General features: G+C 41.0%; 5 pseudogenes; 4 read left to right on the top strand and 1 right to left on the bottom strand.

The window, feature by feature from the left end:
* Positions 1 to 1,275: 1,275 nt before the first annotated feature.
* On the top strand, positions 1,276 to 1,383 carry LOC130336621 (U2 spliceosomal RNA; annotated as a pseudogene).
* A 6,372-nt stretch (positions 1,384 to 7,755) lies between these two features.
* On the bottom strand, positions 7,756 to 7,863 carry LOC130336620 (U2 spliceosomal RNA; annotated as a pseudogene).
* A 5,918-nt stretch (positions 7,864 to 13,781) lies between these two features.
* Positions 13,782 to 13,889, top strand: LOC130336628 (U2 spliceosomal RNA; annotated as a pseudogene).
* Positions 13,890 to 15,169: 1,280 nt separating this feature from the next.
* LOC130336627 (U2 spliceosomal RNA) lies at positions 15,170 to 15,277 on the top strand (annotated as a pseudogene).
* Positions 15,278 to 19,337: 4,060 nt separating this feature from the next.
* Positions 19,338 to 19,445, top strand: LOC130336626 (U2 spliceosomal RNA; annotated as a pseudogene).
* The last annotated feature ends 260 nt before the right edge of the window (positions 19,446 to 19,705 follow it).

The following is a 19,705-nucleotide window of genomic DNA, read 5'->3' as shown; positions in this document are numbered from 1 at the left end:
ATCTGTTTATTTGCTGCAGCTGCTTGCTGTCTAGTCCAGTGGGTCCCTACTGCAGGCAATAGACAATAGGTAGTGCCTATGTGCCTAGGTGGATAGGACATCAGCTATGAGGCATTTGTTTGTACAAACTGCTGCTCACAACTAATGTTGTAATATAGTGTCTCCATCTGCTGGTGGTATTGAATAAGCAATAGTGCAATGATAGGGTCTGAAAAAGAAGAAAAATAAGAAGCAGCAGCATAGGAAAGAAGGAAAACATGGAGAGAAGAAAAAAAGAAGGTAAAAATGAGGTGAAAACATGTTTAAAAAAGTATTTCCATCTCTCTCTCTCTCTCTCTATATGTATATACATATATATATATATATATATATATATATATATTTAAAAGAAAAAAAAATTATATATATATATATATATATATATACATATAGAGAGAGAGAGAGAGATAAATATATATAGAGATAGATGGGTGGATAGATAGATAGATAGATAGATAGATAGATAGATAGATAGATAGACATACATACACACATACACACATACACACATACATACATACATATGTGTGTATTGTTGGAGTTGCAAACATGGGTGCACTTGACAAACTCAGTGCGGCTATTCCCCATTGAAAGATTGTTGCACCCAGGACCCTTAGCACTGGGATATGCTACTCAATACCACTGGCATGGCCAGGTGTAAACAACATCTGACCTTTGTTGTGTATGTAACCATGGAGATTGTGATGTCGCCTAGGCCCACCAAAGAACAGCCTTGTCAGAAGCAGCACTGCCATGAGCAGAAGTAGCAGCACCATAGGTTGTCAAATAAGTTGGATTTAACCAAGACAAGTGAGTCCAATAGGATGCAGGTATGTCCTCTATCCTTACAGCTTCCCGTGGCTGTTGGTTTTATACCGTTTTGGGACAGCCAAGGAGGCGTCAGCAGGCAACACAGGTAAGTGTGTGCTTGTGTGTGTGTGTGTGTGTTTCCTATGCAGATCCTAAACCCAGTATCAAATGCAAGTAGGAGGAGTAAGAAGGGTTCCTGCCAAAGCCAGGTTATGGATTGCATTTAAAAATGGTCCATCAGAGTGAAATGGACTCCCATCTTCCTGCTTAGCAATAATGATATGGGTTTAGGGTCTGCTGTGTGTACTGGTGGGTGACTGCCACCCAGCCAGAGTGTGTATGGGAGGCTGCCAGCCAGCCTCCCTTCCTACAAGTAGTGATGGTGCATGTGAAGGGGACAGCGTTGGTTCCTCCCCTTTCACAGTTATCACTTATCATCCTTCCTTTTGGCTGGTATCAAATGTGGTGTCTGTTTATATCAGTTTAATATCTGATATGTCCCCTATCTGGTAGCATATATTAAGTGCACCACCAGGTTTCAGTGTTGGAAAGAAAGATTACCTGTTTATTTGCTGCTGCAGCTGCTTGCTGGCTAGTCCAGTGGGTCCCTACTGCAGGCAAAAGACAATAGGTGGTGCCTATGTGCCTAGGTGGATAGGACATCAGCTATGAGGCATTTGTTTGTACAAACTGCTGCTCACAACTAATGTTGTAATATAGTGTCTCCATCTGCTGGTGGTATTGAATAAGCAATAGTGCAATGATAGGGTCTGAAAAAGAAGAAAAATAAGAAGCAGCAGCAGCATATGAAAAAAGGAGGAAAGAAGGAAAACATGGAGAGAAGAAAAAAAAGAAGGTAAAAATGAGGTGAAAACATGTTTAAGAAAGTATTTCCATCTCTCTCTCTCTCTATATGTATACATATATATATATATATATATATATATTTAAAAGAAAAAAAAATTATATATATACATATATACATATAGAGAGAGAGATAAATATATATAGAGATAGATGGGTGGATAGATAGATAGATAGATAGATAGATAGAGAGATACACATACACACATACACACATACACACATACACACATACATACATACATACATAGATATGTGTGTATTGTTGGAGTTGCAAACATGGGTGCACTTGACAAACTCAGTGCGGCTATTCCCCATTGAAAGATTGTTGCACCCAGGACCCTTAGCACTGTGATATGCTACTCAATACCACTGGCATGGCCAGGTGTAAACAACATCTGACCTTTGTTGTGTATGTAACCATGGAGATTGTGATGTCGCCTAGGCTCACCAAAGAACAGCCTTGTCAGAAGCAGCACTGCCATGAGCAGAAGTAGCAGCACCATAGGTTGTCAAATAAGTTGGATTTAACCAAGACAAGTGAGTCCAATAGGATGCAGGTATGTTCTCTATCCTTACAGCTTCCCATGGCTGTTGGTTTTATACCGTTTGGGGACAGCCAAGGAGGCGTCAGCAGGCAACACAGGTAAGTGTGTGCTTGTGTGTGTGTGTGTGTGTGTGTGTTTCCTATGCAGATCCTAAACCCAGTATCAAATGCAAGTAGGAGGAGTAAGAAGGGTTCCTGCCAAAGCCAGGTTATGGATTGCATTTAAAAATGGTCCATCAGAGTGAAATGGACTCCCATCTTCCTGCTTAGCAATAATGATATGGGTTTAGGGTCTGCTGTGTGTACTGGTGGGTGACTGCCACCCAGCCAGAGTGTGTATGGGAGGCTGCCAGCCAGCCTCCCTTCCTACAAGTAGTGATATTGCATGTGAAGGGGACAGCGTTGGTTCCTCCCCTTTCACAGTTATCACTTCTCATCCTTCCTTTTGGCTGGTATCAAATGTGGTGTCTGTTTATATCAGTTTAATATCTGATATGTCCCCTATCTGATAGCAGATATTAAGTGCACCACCAGGTTTCAGTGTTGGAAAGAAAGGTTATCTGTTTATTTGCTGCAGCTGCTTGCTGGCTAGTCCAGTGGGCCCCTACTGCAGGCAAAAGACAATAGGTGGTGCCTATGTGCCTAGGTGGATAGGACATCAGCTATGAGGCATTTGTTTGTACAAACTGCTGCTCACAACTAATGTTGTAATATAGTGTCTCCATCTGCTGGTGGTATTGAATAAGCAATAGTGCAATGATAGGGTTTGAAAAATAAGAAGCAGCAGCATAGGAAAGAAGGAAAACATGGAGAGAAGAAAAAAAGAAGGTAAAAATGAGGTGAAAACATGTTTAAAAAAGTATTTCCATCTCTCTCTCTCTATATATGTATATACATATATATATATATATATATATATATATTTAAAAGAAAAAAAATGATATATATATATATATATATATATACATATATAGAGAGAGAGAGATAAATATATATAGAGATAGTTGGGTGGATAGATAGATAGATAGATAGATACACATACATACATACATACATACATACATACATACATACATACGTGTGTATTGTTGGAGTTGCAAACATGGGTGCACTTGACAAACTCAGTGCGGCTATTCCCCATTGAAAGATTGTTGCACCCAGGACCCTTAGCACTGGGATATGCTACTCAATACCACTGGCATGGCCAGGTGTAAACAACATCTGACCTTTGTTGTGTATGTAACCATGGAGATTGTGATGTCGCCTAGGCCCACCAAAGAACAGCCTTGTCAGAAGCAGCACTGCCATGAGCAGAAGTAGCAGCACCATAGGTTGTCAAATAAGTTGGATTTAACCAAGACAAGTGAGTCCAATAGGATGCAGGTATGTCCTCTATCCTTACAGCTTCCCGTGGCTGTTGGTTTTATACCGTTTGGGGACAGCCAAGGAGGCGTCAGCAGGCAACACAGGTAAGTGTGTGCTTGTGTGTGTGTGTGTGTGTGTGTGTGTTTCCTATGCAGATCCTAAACCCAGTATCAAATGCAAGTAGGAGGAGTAAGAAGGGTTCCTGCCAAAGCCAGGTTATGGATTGCATTTAAAAATGGTCCATCAGAGTGAAATGGACTCCCATCTTCCTGCTTAGCAATAATGATATGGGTTTAGGATCTGCTGTGTGTACTGGTGGGTGACTGCCACCCAGCCAGAGTGTGTATGGGAGTCTGCCAGCCAGCCTCCCTTACTACAAGTAATGATGGTGCATGTGAAGGGGACAGCGTTGGTTCCTCCCCTTTCACAGTTATCACTTCTCATCCTTCCTTTTGGCTGGTATCAAATGTGGTGTCTGTTTATATCAGTTTAATATCTGATATGTCCCCTATCTGATAGCATATATTAAATGCACCACCAGGTTTCAGTGTTGGAAAGAAAGATTATCTGTTTATTTGCTGCAGCTGCTTGCTGGCTAGTCCAGTGGGCCCCTACTGCAGGCAATAGACAATAGGTGGTGCCTATGTGCCTAGGTGGATAGGACATCAGCTATGAGGCATTTGTTTGTACAAACTGCTGCTCACAACTAATGTTGTAATATAGTGTCTCCATCTGCTGGTGGTATTGAATAAGCAATAGTGCAATGATAGGGTCTGAAAAAGAAGAAAAATAAGAAGCAGCAGCATAGGAAAGAAGGAAAACATGGAGAGAAGAAAAAAAGAAGGTAAAAATGAGGTGAAAACATGTTTAAAAAAGTATTTCCATCTCTCTCTCTCTCTATATGTATATACATATATATATATATATATATATATATATATATATATATATATATATATATATATATATATTTAAAAGAAAAAAAATTATATATATATACATATAGAGAGAGAGAGAGATAAATATATATAGAGATAGATGGGTGGATAGATAGATAGATAGATAGATAGACATACATACACACATACACACATACACACATACATACATATGTGTGTATTGTTGGAGTTGCAAACATGGGTGCACTTGACAAACTCAGTGCGGCTATTCCCCATTGAAAGATTGTTGCACCCAGGACCCTTAGCACTGGGATATGCTACTCAATACCACTGGCATGGCCAGGTGTAAACAACATCTGACCTTTGTTGTGTATGTAACCATGGAGATTGTAATGTCGCCTAGGCCCACCAAAGAACAGCCTTGTCAGAAGCAGCACTGCCATGAGCAGAAGTAGCAGCACCATAGGTTGTCAAATAAGTTGGATTTAACCAAGACAAGTGAGTCCAATAGGATGCAGGTATGTCCTCTATCCTTACAGCTTCCCGTGGCTGTTGGTTTTATACCGTTTGGGGACAGCCAAGGAGGCGTCAGCAGGCAACACAGGTAAGTGTGTGCTTGTATGTGTGTGTGTGTGTGTGTGTGTTTCCTATGCAGATCCTAAACCCAGTATCAAATGCAAGTAGGAGGAGTAAGAAGGGTTCCTGCCAAAGCCAGGTTATGGATTGCATTTAAAAATGGTCCATCAGAGTGAAATGGACTCCCATCTTCCTGCTTAGCAATAATGATATGGGTTTAGGGTCTGCTGTGTGTACTGGTGGGTGACTGCCACCCAGCAAGAGTGTGTATGGGAGGCTGCCAGCCAGCCTCCCTTCCTACAAGTAGTGATGGTGCATGTGAAGGGGACAGCGTTGGTTCCTCCCCTTTCACAGTTATCACTTCTCATCCTTCCTTTTGGCTGGTATCAAATGTGGTGTCTGTTTATATCAGTTTAATATCTGATATGTCCCCTATCTGATAGCATATATTAAATGCACCACCAGGTTTCAGTGTTGGAAAGAAAGATTATCTGTTTATTTGCTGCAGCTGCTTGCTGGCTAGTCCAGTGGGCCCCTACTGCAGGCAATAGACAATAGGTGGTGCCTATGTGCCTAGGTGGATAGGACATCAGCTATGAGGCATTTGTTTGTACAAACTGCTGCTCACAACTAATGTTGTAATATAGTGTCTCCATCTGCTGGTGGTATTGAATAAGCAATAGTGCAATGATAGGGTCTGAAAAAGAAGAAAAATAAGAAGCAGCAGCATAGGAAAGAAGGAAAACATGGAGAGAAGAAAAAAAGAAGGTAAAAATGAGGTGAAAACATGTTTAAAAAAGTATTTCCATCTCTCTCTCTCTCTATATGTATATACATATATATATATATATATATATATATATATTTAAAAGAAAAAAAAATTATATATATATACATATAGAGAGAGAGAGAGAGATAAATATATATAGAGATAGATGGGTGGATAGATAGATAGATAGACATACATACACACATTCACACATACACACATACATACATACATACATATGTGTGTATTGTTGGAGTTGCAAACATGGGTGCACTTGACAAACTCAGTGCGGCTATTCCCCATTGAAAGATTGTTGCACCCAGGACCCTTAGCACTGGGATATGCTACTCAATACCACTGGCATGGCCAGGTGTAAACAACATCTGACCTTTGTTGTGTATGTAACCATGGAGATTGTGATGTCGCCTAGGCCCACCAAAGAACAGCCTTGTCAGAAGCAGCACTGCCATGAGCAGAAGTAGCAGCACCATAGGTTGTCAAATAAGTTGGATTTAACCAAGACAAGTGAGTCCAATAGGATGCAGGTATGTCCTCTATCCTTACAGCTTCCCGTGGCTGTTGGTTTTATACCGTTTGGGGACAGCCAAGGAGGCGTCAGCAGGCAACACAGGTAAGTGTGTGCTTGTATGTGTGTTTGTGTGTGTGTGTGTGTGTGTGTTTCCTATGCACATCCTAAACCCAGTATCAAATGCAAGTAGGAGGAGTAAGAAGGGTTCCTGCCAAAGCCAGGTTATGGATTGCATTTAAAAATGGTCCATCAGAGTGAAATGGACTCCCATCTTCCTGCTTAGCAATAATGATATGGGTTTAGGGTCTGCTGTGTGTACTGGTGGGTGACTGCCACCCAGCCAGAGTGTGTATGGGAGGCTGCCAGCCAGCCTCCCTTCCTACAAGTAATGATGGTGCATGTGAAGGGGACAGCGTTGGTTCCTCCCCTTTCACAGTTATCACTTCTCATCCTTCCTTTTGGCTGGTATCAAATGTGGTGTCTGTTTATATCAGTTTAATATCTGATATGTCCCCTATCTGATAGCATATATTAAATGCACCACCAGGTTTCAGTGTTGGAAAGAAAGATTATCTGTTTATTTGCTGCAGCTGCTTGCTGTCTAGTCCAGTGGGTCCCTACTGCAGGCAATAGACAATAGGTAGTGCCTATGTGCCTAGGTGGATAGGACATCAGCTATGAGGCATTTGTTTGTACAAACTGCTGCTCACAACTAATGTTGTAATATAGTGTCTCCAGCTGCTGGTGGTATTGAATAAGCAATAGTGCAATGATAGGGTCTGAAAAAGAAGAAAAATAAGAAGCAGCAGCATAGGAAAGAAGGAAAACATGGAGAGAAGAAAAAAAGAAGGTAAAAATGAGGTGAAAACATGTTTAAAAAAGTATTTCCATCTCTCTCTCTCTCTATATGTATATACATATATATATATATATATATATATATATATTTAAAAGAAAAAAAAATTATATATATATGTATACATATAGAGAGAGAGAGATGGAAATACTTTCTTAAACATGTTTTCACCTCATTTTTACCTTCTTTTTTTTCTTCTCTCCATGTTTTCCTTCTTTCCTCCTTTTTTCATATGCTGCTGCTTCTTATTTTTCTTCTTTTTCAGACCCTATCATTGCACTATTGCTTATTCAATACCACCAGCAGATGGAGACACTATATTACAACATTAGTTGTGAGCAGAAGTTTGTACAAACAAATGCCTCATAGCTGATGTCCTATCCACCTAGGCACATAGGCACCACCTATTGTCTTTTGCCTGCAGTAGGAACCCACTGGACTAGCCAGCAAGCAGCTGCAGCAGCAAATAAACAGGTAATCTTTCTTTCCAACACTGAAACCTGGTGGTGCACTTAATATATGCTACCAGATAGGGGACATATCAGATATTAAACTGATATAAACAGACACCACATTTGATACCAGCCAAAAGGAAGGATGATAAGTGATAACTGTGAAAGGGGAGGAACCAACGCTGTCCCCTTCACATGCACCATCACTACTTGTAGGAAGGGAGGCTGGCTGGCAGCCTCCCATACACACTCTGGCTGGGTGGCAGTCACCCACCAGTACACACAGCAGACCCTAAACCCATATCATTATTGCTAAGCAGGAAGATGGGAGTCCATTTCACTCTGATGGACCATTTTTAAATGCAATCCATAACCTGGCTTTGGCAGGAACCCTTCTTACTCCTCCTACTTGCATTTGATACTGGGTTTAGGATCTGCATAGGAAACACACACACACACACACACAAGCACACACTTACCTGTGTTGCCTGCTGACGCCTCCTTGGCTGTCCCAAAACGGTATAAAACCAACAGCCACGGGAAGCTGTAAGGATAGAGGACATACCTGCATCCTATTGGACTCACTTGTCTTGGTTAAATCCAACTTATTTGACAACCTATGGTGCTGCTACTTATGCTCATGGCAGTGCTGCTTCTGACAAGGCTGTTCTTTGGTGGGCCTAGGCGACATCACAATCTCCATGGTTACATACACAACAAAGGTCAGATGTTGTTTACACCTGGCCATGCCAGTGGTATTGTGTAGCATATCCCAGTGCTAAGGGTCCTGGGTGCAACAATCTTTCAATGGGGAATAGCTGCACTGAGTTTGTCAAGTGCACCCATGTTTGCAACTCCAACAATACACACATATGTATGTATGTATGTGTGTATGTGTGTATGTATGTCTATCTATCTATCTATCCACCCATCTATCTCTATATATATTTATCTCTCTCTCTCTCTCTATATGTATATATATATATATATATATATATATATATATATATATATATTTAAAAGAAAAAAAATTATATATATACATATAGAGAGAGAGATAAATATATATAGAGATAGATGGGTGGATAGATAGATAGATAGATAGAGAGATACACATACACACATACATACATACATAGATATGTGTGTATTGTTGGAGTTGCAAACATGGGTGCACTTGACAAACTCAGTGCGGCTATTCCCCATTGAAAGATTGTTGCACCCAGGACCCTTAGCACTGTGATATGCTACTCAATACCACTGGCATGGCCAGGTGTAAACAACATCTGACCTTTGTTGTGTATGTAACCATGGAGATTGTGATGTCGCCTAGGCTCACCAAAGAACAGCCTTGTCAGAAGCAGCACTGCCATGAGCAGAAGTAGCAGCACCATAGGTTGTCAAATAAGTTGGATTTAACCAAGACAAGTGAGTCCAATAGGATGCAGGTATGTTCTCTATCCTTACAGCTTCCCATGGCTGTTGGTTTTATACCGTTTGGGGACAGCCAAGGAGGCGTCAGCAGGCAACACAGGTAAGTGTGTGCTTGTGTGTGTGTGTGTGTGTTTCCTATGCAGATCCTAAACCCAGTATCAAATGCAAGTAGGAGGAGTAAGAAGGGTTCCTGCCAAAGCCAGGTTATGGATTGCATTTAAAAATGGTCCATCAGAGTGAAATGGACTCCCATCTTCCTGCTTAGCAATAATGATATGGGTTTAGGGTCTGCTGTGTGTACTGGTGGGTGACTGCCACCCAGCCAGAGTGTGTATGGGAGGCTGCCAGCCAGCCTCCCTTCCTACAAGTAGTGATGGTGCATGTGAAGGGGACAGCGTTGGTTCCTCCCCTTTCACAGTTATCACTTCTCATCCTTCCTTTTGGCTGGTATCAAATGTGGTGTCTGTTTATATCAGTTTAATATCTGATATGTCCCCTATCTGATAGCATATATTAAATGCACCACCAGGTTTCAGTGTTGGAAAGAAAGATTATCTGTTTATTTGCTGCAGCTGCTTGCTGGCTAGTCCAGTGGGCCCCTACTGCAGGCAATAGACAATAGGTGGTGCCTATGTGCCTAGGTGGATAGGACATCAGCTATGAGGCATTTGTTTGTACAAACTGCTGCTCACAACTAATGTTGTAATATAGTGTCTCCATCTGCTGGTGGTATTGAATAAGCAATAGTGCAATGATAGGGTCTGAAAAAGAAGAAAAATAAGAAGCAGCAGCATAGGAAAGAAGGAAAAAAGAAGGTAAAAATGAGGTGAAAACATGTTTAAAAAAGTATTTCCATCTCTCTCTCTCTCTATATGTATATACATATATATATATATATATATATTTAAAAGAAAAAAAATTATATATATATACATATAGAGAGAGAGAGAGAGAGATAAATATATATAGAGATAGATGGGTGGATAGATAGATAGATAGACATACATACACACATACACACATACATACATACATACATACATATGTGTGTATTGTTGGAGTTGCAAACATGGGTGCACTTGACAAACTCAGTGCGGCTATTCCCCATTGAAAGATTGTTGCACCCAGGACCCTTAGCACTGGGATATGCTACTCAATACCACTGGCATGGCCAGGTGTAAACAACATCTGACCTTTGTTGTGTATGTAACCATGGAGATTGTGATGTCGCCTAGGCCCACCAAAGAACAGCCTTGTCAGAAGCAGCACTGCCATGAGCAGAAGTAGCAACACCATAGGTTGTCAAATAAGTTGGATTTAACCAAGACAAGTGAGTCCAATAGGATGCAGGTATGTCCTCTATCCTTACAGCTTCCCGTGGCTGTTGGTTTTATACCGTTTGGGGACAGCCAAGGAGGCGTCAGCAGGCAACACAGGTAAGTGTGTGCTTGTATGTGTGTGTGTGTGTGTGTGTGTGTGTGTGTGTTTCCTATGCACATCCTAAACCCAGTATCAAATGCAAGTAGGAGGAGTAAGAAGGGTTCCTGCCAAAGCCAGGTTATGGATTGCATTTAAAAATGGTCCATCAGAGTGAAATGGACTCCCATCTTCCTGCTTAGCAATAATGATATGGGTTTAGGGTCTGCTGTGTGTACTGGTGGGTGACTGCCACCCAGCCAGAGTGTGTATGGGAGGCTGCCAGCCAGCCTCCCTTCCTACAAGTAATGATGGTGCATGTGAAGGGGACAGCGTTGGTTCCTCCCCTTTCACAGTTATCACTTCTCATCCTTCCTTTTGGCTGGTATCAAATGTGGTGTCTGTTTATATCAGTTTAATATCTGATATGTCCCCTATCTGATAGCATATATTAAATGCACCACCAGGTTTCAGTGTTGGAAAGAAAGATTATCTGTTTATTTGCTGCAGCTGCTTGCTGTCTAGTCCAGTGGGTCCCTACTGCAGGCAATAGACAATAGGTAGTGCCTATGTGCCTAGGTGGATAGGACATCAGCTATGAGGCATTTGTTTGTACAAACTGCTGCTCACAACTAATGTTGTAATATAATGTCTCCATCTGCTGGTGGTATTGAATAAGCAATAGTGCAATGATAGGGTCTGAAAAAGAAGAAAAATAAGAAGCAGCAGCATAGGAAAGAAGGAAAACATGGAGAGAAGAAAAAAAGAAGGTAAAAATGAGGTGAAAACATGTTTAAAAAAGTATTTCCATCTCTCTCTCTCTCTATATGTATATACATATATATATATATATATATATATATATATATATATATATTTAAAAGAAAAAAAAATTATATATATATACATATAGAGAGAGAGAGAGAGAGAGATAAATATATATAGAGATAGATGGGTGGATAGATAGATAGATAGATAGACATACATACACACATACACACATACACACATACACACATACACACATACACACATACACACATACACACATACACACATACATACATACATACATACATATGTGTGTATTGTTGGAGTTGCAAACATGGGTGCACTTGACAAACTCAGTGCGGCTATTCCCCATTGAAAGATTGTTGCACCCAGGACCCTTAGCACTGGGATATGCTACTCAATACCACTGGCATGGCCAGGTGTAAACAACATCTGACCTTTGTTGTGTATGTAACCATGGAGATTGTGATGTCGCCTAGGCCCACCAAAGAACAGCCTTGTCAGAAGCAGCACTGCCATGAGCAGAAGTAGCAGCACCATAGGTTGTCAAATAAGTTGGATTTAACCAAGACAAGTGAGTCCAATAGGATGCAGGTATGTCCTCTATCCTGACAGCTTCCCGTGGCTGTTGGTTTTATACCATTTGGGGACAGCCAAGGAGGCGTCAGCAGGCAACACAGGTAAGTGTGTGCTTGTATGTGTGTGTGTGTGTGTGTGTTTCCTATGCAGATCCTAAACCCAGTATCAAATGCAAGTAGGAGGAGTAAGAAGGGTTCCTGCCAAAGCCAGGTTATGGATTGCATTTAAAAATGGTCCATCAGAGTGAAATGGACTCCCATCTTCCTGCTTAGCAATAATGATATGGGTTTAGGGTCTGCTGTGTGTACTGGTGGGTGACTGCCACCCAGCCAGAGTGTGTATGGGAGGCTGCCAGCCAGCCTCCCTTCCTACAAGTAATGATGGTGCATGTGAAGGGGACAGCGTTGGTTCCTCCCCTTTCACAGTTATCACTTCTCATCCTTCCTTTTGGCTGGTATCAAATGTGGTGTCTGTTTATATCAGTTTAATATCTGATATGTCCCCTATCTGATAGCATATATTAAATGCACCACCAGGTTTCAGTGTTGGAAAGAAAGATTATCTGTTTATTTGCTGCAGCTGCTTGCTGGCTAGTCCAGTGGGTCCCTACTGCAGGCAATAGACAATAGGTAGTGCCTATGTGCCTAGGTGGATAGGACATCAGCTATGAGGCATTTGTTTGTACAAACTGCTGCTCACAACTAATGTTGTAATATAGTGTCTCCATCTGCTGGTGGTATTGAATAAGCAATAGTGCAATGATAGGGTCTGAAAAAGAAGAAAAAGAAGAAGCAGCAGCATAGGAAAGAAGGAAAACATGGAGAGAAGAAAAAAAGAAGGTAAAAATGAGGTGAAAACATGTTTAAAAAAGTATTTCCATCTCTCTCTCTCTATATGTATATACATATATATATATACATATATATATATACATATATATATATATATATATATATATATATTTAAAAGAAAAAAAAATTATATATATATATATATATATATATATATATATACATATAGAGAGAGAGAGAGAGATAAATATATATAGAGATAGATGGGTGGATAGATAGATAGATAGATAGATAGATAGACATACATACACACATACACACATACACACATACATACATACATACATATGTGTGTATTGTTGGAGTTGCAAACATGGGTGCACTTGACAAACTCAGTGCGGCTATTCCCCATTGAAAGATTGTTGCACCCAGGACCCTTAGCACTGGGATATGCTACTCAATACCACTGGCATGGCCAGGTGTAAACAACATCTGACCTTTGTTGTGTATGTAACCATGGAGATTGTGATGTCGCCTAGGCCCACCAAAGAACAGCCTTGTCAGAAGCAGCACTGCCATGAGCATAAGTAGCAGCACCATAGGTTGTCAAATAAGTTGGATTTAACCAAGACAAGTGAGTCCAATAGGATGCAGGTATGTCCTCTATCCTTACAGCTTCCCGTGGCTGTTGGTTTTATACCGTTTGGGGACAGCCAAGGAGGCGTCAGCAGGCAACACAGGTAAGTGTGTGCTTGTGTGTGTGTGTGTGTGTGTGTTTCCTATGCAGATCCTAAACCCAGTATCAAATGCAAGTAGGAGGAGTAAGAAGGGTTCCTGCCAAGCCAGGTTATGGATTGCATTTAAAAATGGTCCATCAGAGTGAAATGGACTCCCATCTTCCTGCTTAGCAATAATGATATGGGTTTAGGGTCTGCTGTGTGTACTGGTGGGTGACTGCCACCCAGCCAGAGTGTGTATGGGAGGCTGCCAGCCAGCCTCCCTTCCTACAAGTAGTGATGGTGCATGTGAAGGGGACAGCGTTGGTTCCTCCCCTTTCACAGTTATCACTTATCATCCTTCCTTTTGGCTGGTATCAAATGTGGTGTCTGTTTATATCAGTTTAATATCTGATATGTCCCCTATCTGGTAGCATATATTAAGTGCACCACCAGGTTTCAGTGTTGGAAAGAAAGATTACCTGTTTATTTGCTGTTGCAGCTGCTTGCTGGCTAGTCCAGTGGGTCCCTACTGCAGGCAAAAGACAATAGGTGGTGCCTAGGTGGATAGGACATCAGCTATGAGGCATTTGTTTGTACAAACTGCTGCTCACAACTAATATTGTAATATAATGTCTCCATCTGCTGGTGGTATTGAATAAGCAATAGTGCAATGATAGGGTCTGAAAAAGAAGAAAAATAAGAAGCAGCAGCATATGAAAAAAGGAGGAAAGAAGGAAAACATGGAGAGAAGAAAAACAAGAAGGTAAAAATGAGGTGAAAACATGTTTAAAAAAGTATTTCCATCTCTCTCTCTCTCTATATGTATATATATATATATATATATATATATATATATATATATATATATATTTAAAAGAAAAAAAAATTATATATATACATATAGAGAGAGAGAGATAAATATATATAGAGATAGATGGGTGGATAGATAGATAGATAGATAGATAGATACACATACATACATACATACATACATACATACATACATACATACATAAATATGTGTGTATTGTTGGAGTTGCAAACATGGGTGCACTTGACAAACTCAGTGCGGCTATTCCCCATTGAAAGATTGTTGCACCCAGGACCCTTAGCACTGGGATATGCTACTCAATACCACTGGCATGGCCAGGTGTAAACAACATCTGACCTTTGTTGTGTATGTAACCATGGAGATTGTGATGTCGCCTAGGCCCACCAAAGAACAGCCTTGTCAGAAGCAGCACTGCCATGAGCATAAGTAGCAGCACCATAGGTTGTCAAATAAGTTGGATTTAACCAAGACAAGTGAGTCCAATAGGATGCAGGTATGTCCTCTATCCTTACAGCTTCCCGTGGCTGTTGGTTTTATACCGTTTGGGGACAGCCAAGGAGGCGTCAGCAGGCAACACAGGTAAGTGTGTGCTTGTGTGTGTGTGTGTGTGTGTTTCCTATGCAGATCCTAAACCCAGTATCAAATGCAAGTAGGAGGAGTAAGAAGGGTTCCTGCCAAGCCAGGTTATGGATTGCATTTAAAAATGGTCCATCAGAGTGAAATGGACTCCCATCTTCCTGCTTAGCAATAATGATATGGGTTTAGGGTCTGCTGTGTGTACTGGTGGGTGACTGCCACCCAGCCAGAGTGTGTATGGGAGGCTGCCAGCCAGCCTCCCTTCCTACAAGTAGTGATGGTGCATGTGAAGGGGACAGCGTTGGTTCCTCCCCTTTCACAGTTATCACTTATCATCCTTCCTTTTGGCTGGTATCAAATGTGGTGTCTGTTTATATCAGTTTAATATCTGATATGTCCCCTATCTGGTAGCATATATTAAGTGCACCACCAGGTTTCAGTGTTGGAAAGAAAGATTACCTGTTTATTTGCTGTTGCAGCTGCTTGCTGGCTAGTCCAGTGGGTCCCTACTGCAGGCAAAAGACAATAGGTGGTGCCTAGGTGGATAGGACATCAGCTATGAGGCATTTGTTTGTACAAACTGCTGCTCACAACTAATATTGTAATATAGTGTCTCCATCTGCTGGTGGTATTGAATAAGCAATAGTGCAATGATAGGGTCTGAAAAAGAAGAAAAATAAGAAGCAGCAGCATATGAAAAAAGGAGGAAAGAAGGAAAACATGGAGAGAAGAAAAACAAGAAGGTAAAAATGAGGTGAAAACATGTTTAAAAAAGTATTTCCATCTCTCTCTCTCTCTATATGTATATATATATATATATATATATATATATATATATATATATATTTAAAAGAAAAAAAAATTATATATATACATATAGAGAGAGAGAGATAAATATATATAGAGATAGATGGGTGGATAGATAGATAGATAGATAGATAGATACACATACATACATACATACATACATACATACATACATACATACATACATAAATATGTGTGTATTGTTGGAGTTGCAAACATGGGTGCACTTGACAAACTCAGTGCGGCTATTCCCCATTGAAAGATTGTTGCATCCAGGACCCTTAGCACTGTGATATGCTACTCAATACCACTGGCATGGCCAGGTGTAAACAACATCTGACCTTTGTTGTGTATGTAACCATGCAGATTGTGATGTCGCCTAGGCCCACCAAAGAACAGCCTTGTCAGAAGCAGCACTGCCATGAGCAGAAGCAGCAGCACCATAGGTTGTCAAATAAGCTGGATTTAACCAAGACAAGTGAGTCCAATAGGATGCAGGTATGTCCTCTATCCTTACAGCTTCCCGTGGCTGTTGGTTTTATACCGTTTGGGGACAGCCAAGGAGGCGTCAGCAGGCAACACATGTAAGTGTGTGCTTGTGTGTGTGTGTGTGTGTTTCCTATGCAGATCCTAAACCCAGTATCAAATGCAAGTAGGAGGAGTAAGAAGGGTTCCTGCCAAAGCCAGGTTATGGATTGCATTTAAAAATGGTCCATCAGAGTGAAATGGACTCCCATCTTCCTGCTTAGCAATAATGATATGGGTTTAGGGTCTGCTGTGTGTACTGGTGGGTGACTGCCACCCAGCCAGAGTGTGTATGGGAGGCTGCCAGCCAGCCTCCCTTCCTACAAGTAATGATGGTGCATGTGAAGGGGACAGCGTTGGTTCCTCCCCTTTCACAGTTATCACTTCTCATCCTTCCTTTTGGCTGGTATCAAATGTGGTGTCTGTTTATATCAGTTTAATATCTGATATGTCCCCTATCTGATAGCATATATTAAATGCACCACCAGGTTTCAGTGTTGGAAAGAAAGATTATCTGTTTATTTGCTGCAGCTGCTTGCTGGCTAGTCCAGTGGGCCCCTACTGCAGGCAATAGACAATAGGTGGTGCCTATGTGCCTAGGTGGATAGGACATCAGCTATGAGGCATTTGTTTGTACAAACTGCTGCTCACAACTAATGTTGTAATATAGTGTCTCCATCTGCTGGTGGTATTGAATAAGCAATAGTGCAATGATAGGGTCTGAAAAAGAAGAAAAATAAGAAGCAGCAGCATATGAAAAAGGGAGGAAAGAAGGAAAACATGGAGAGAAGAAAAAAAAGAAGGTAAAAATGAGGTGAAAACATGTTTAAAAAATTATTTCCATCTCTCTCTCTCTCTATATGTATATATATATATATATATATATATATATATATATATTTAAAAGAAAAAAAATTATATATATACATATAGAGAGAGAGAGATAAATATATATAGAGATAGATGGGTGGATAGATAGATAGATAGATAGATAGATAGATAGATAGAGAGATACACATACATACACACATACACACATACACACATACATACATACATAGATATGTGTGTATTGTTGGAGTTGCAAACATGGGTGCACTTGACAAACTCAGTGCGGCTATTCCCCATTGAAAGATTGTTGCATCCAGGTCCCTTAGCACTGTGATATGCTACTCAATACCACTGGCATGGCCAGGTGTAAACAACATCTGACCTTTGTTGTGTATGTAACCATGGAGATTGTGATGTCGCCTAGGCCCACCAAAGAACAGCCTTGTCAGAAGCAGCACTGCCATGAGCAGAAGCAGCAGCACCATAGGTTGTCAAATAAGCTGGATTTAACCAAGACAAGTGAGTCCAATAGGATGCAGGTATGTCCTCTATCCTTACAGCTTCCCGTGGCTGTTGGTTTTATACCATTTGGGGACAGCCAAGGAGGCGTCAGCAGGCAACACAGGTAAGTGTGTGCTTGTATGTGTGTGTGTGTGTGTGTGTTTCCTATGCAGATCCTAAACCCAGTATCAAATGCAAGTAGGAGGAGTAAGAAGGGTTCCTGCCAAAGCCAGGTTATGGATTGCATTTAAAAATGGTCCATCAGAGTGAAATGGACTCCCATCTTCCTGCTTAGCAATAATGATATGGGTTTAGGGTCTGCTGTGTGTACTGGTGGGTGACTGCCACCCAGCCAGAGTGTGTATGGGAGGCTGCCAGCCAGCCTCCCTTCCTACAAGTAATGATGGTGCATGTGAAGGGGACAGCGTTGGTTCCTCCCCTTTCACAGTTATCACTTCTCATCCTTCCTTTTGGCTGGTATCAAATGTGGTGTCTGTTTATATCAGTTTAATATCTGATATGTCCCCTATCTGATAGCATATATTAAATGCACCACCAGGTTTCAGTGTTGGAAAGAAAGATTATCTGTTTATTTGCTGCAGCTGCTTGCTGGCTAGTCCAGTGGGTCCCTACTGCAGGCAATAGACAATAGGTAGTGCCTATGTGCCTAGGTGGATAGGACATCAGCTATGAGGCATTTGTTTGTACAAACTGCTGCTCACAACTAATGTTGTAATATAGTGTCTCCATCTGCTGGTGGTATTGAATAAGCAATAGTGCAATGATAGGGTCTGAAAAAGAAGAAGCAGCAGCATAGGAAAGAAGGAAAACATGGAGAGAAGAAAAAAAGAAGGTAAAAATGAGGTGAAAACATGTTTAAAAAAGTATTTCCATCTCTCTCTCTCTCTATATGTATATACATATATATATATACATATATATATATACATATATATATATATATATATATATTTAAAAGAAAAAAAAATTATATATATATATATATATATATATATATACATATAGAGAGAGAGAGAGAGATAAATATATATAGAGATAGATGGGTGGATAGATAGATAGATAGATAGACATACATACACACATACATACATATGTGTGTATTGTTGGAGTTGCAAACATGGGTGCACTTGACAAACTCAGTGCGGCTATTCCCCATTGAAAGATTGTTGCACCCAGGACCCTTAGCACTGGGATATGCTACTCAATACCACTGGCATGGCCAGGTGTAAACAACATCTGACCTTTGTTGTGTATGTAACCATGGAGATTGTGATGTCGCCTAGGCCCACCAAAGAACAGCCTTGTCAGAAGCAGCACTGCCATGAGCATAAGTAGCAGCACCATAGGTTGTCAAATAAGTTGGATTTAACCAAGACAAGTGAGTCCAATAGGATGCAGGTATGTCCTCTATCCTTACAGCTTCCCGTGGCTGTTGGTTTTATACCGTTTGGGGACAGCCAAGGAGGCGTCAGCAGGCAACACAGGTAAGTGTGTGCTTGTGTGTGTGTGTGTGTGTGTGTTTCCTATGCAGATCCTAAACCCAGTATCAAATGCAAGTAGGAGGAGTAAGAAGGGTTCCTGCCAAGCCAGGTTATGGATTGCATTTAAAAATGGTCCATCAGAGTGAAATGGACTCCCATCTTCCTGCTTAGCAATAATGATATGGGTTTAGGGTCTGCTGTGTGTACTGGTGGGTGACTGCCACCCAGCCAGAGTGTGTATGGGAGGCTGCCAGCCAGCCTCCCTTCCTACAAGTAGTGATGGTGCATGTGAAGGGGACAGCGTTGGTTCCTCCCCTTTCACAGTTATCACTTATCATCCTTCCTTTTGGCTGGTATCAAATGTGGTGTCTGTTTATATCAGTTTAATATCTGATATGTCCCCTATCTGGTAGCATATATTAAGTGCACCACCAGGTTTCAGTGTTGGAAAGAAAGATTACCTGTTTATTTGCTGTTGCAGCTGCTTGCTGGCTAGTCCAGTGGGTCCCTACTGCAGGCAAAAGACAATAGGTGGTGCCTATGTGCCTAGGTGGATAGGACATCAGCTATGAGGCATTTGTTTGTACAAACTGCTGCTCACAACTAATGTTGTAATATAGTGTCTCCATCTGCTGGTGGTATTGAATAAGCAATAGTGCAATGATAGGGTCTGAAAAAGAAGAAAAATAAGAAG

The sequence above is a fragment of the Hyla sarda genome, unplaced genomic scaffold, assembly GCF_029499605.1.
Source record: "Hyla sarda isolate aHylSar1 unplaced genomic scaffold, aHylSar1.hap1 scaffold_483, whole genome shotgun sequence".
NCBI lineage: Eukaryota > Metazoa > Chordata > Amphibia > Anura > Hylidae > Hyla > Hyla sarda.
Note: the sequence above shows the minus strand (reverse complement) of the source record. Positions and strands in the feature narration are given on the sequence as shown.